Below are 387 nucleotides of genomic sequence, written 5' to 3' on the forward strand. Positions count from 1 at the left end.
TAGTCAATCATGCAGTATACAGATGCAGAATGCTGCTATATGCTTCAAGTGATGTTACTTGGCAAGTGTGCTTGTTACAAAAGATTTTACCACATCTATTCCCATTGTATTGTGCCATTTAGAATGCATCTTATTAATATATTAATACAAGATCTTTATGAGGTAATTGGTGTATGTTACTGTTTAGCAAACAAATTTCTTCTTCCCCCCTCAAGCATGTAGGAGAGCTGCATATCATTGCATTAATAGAAGAAAAGAGTCGTACAGAAACCACACACATCTCCTAGATATAACTCACATTGGCGCCTGTTTTACAACATAGAAACATGACCCGACCAGAACAAAATTCATATGATGAGTAGTAGTATTTGTAGTTGTCATCAAGTT

The sequence above is a fragment of the Setaria italica genome, chromosome I (assembly GCF_000263155.2).
Source record: "Setaria italica strain Yugu1 chromosome I, Setaria_italica_v2.0, whole genome shotgun sequence".
NCBI lineage: Eukaryota > Viridiplantae > Streptophyta > Magnoliopsida > Poales > Poaceae > Setaria > Setaria italica.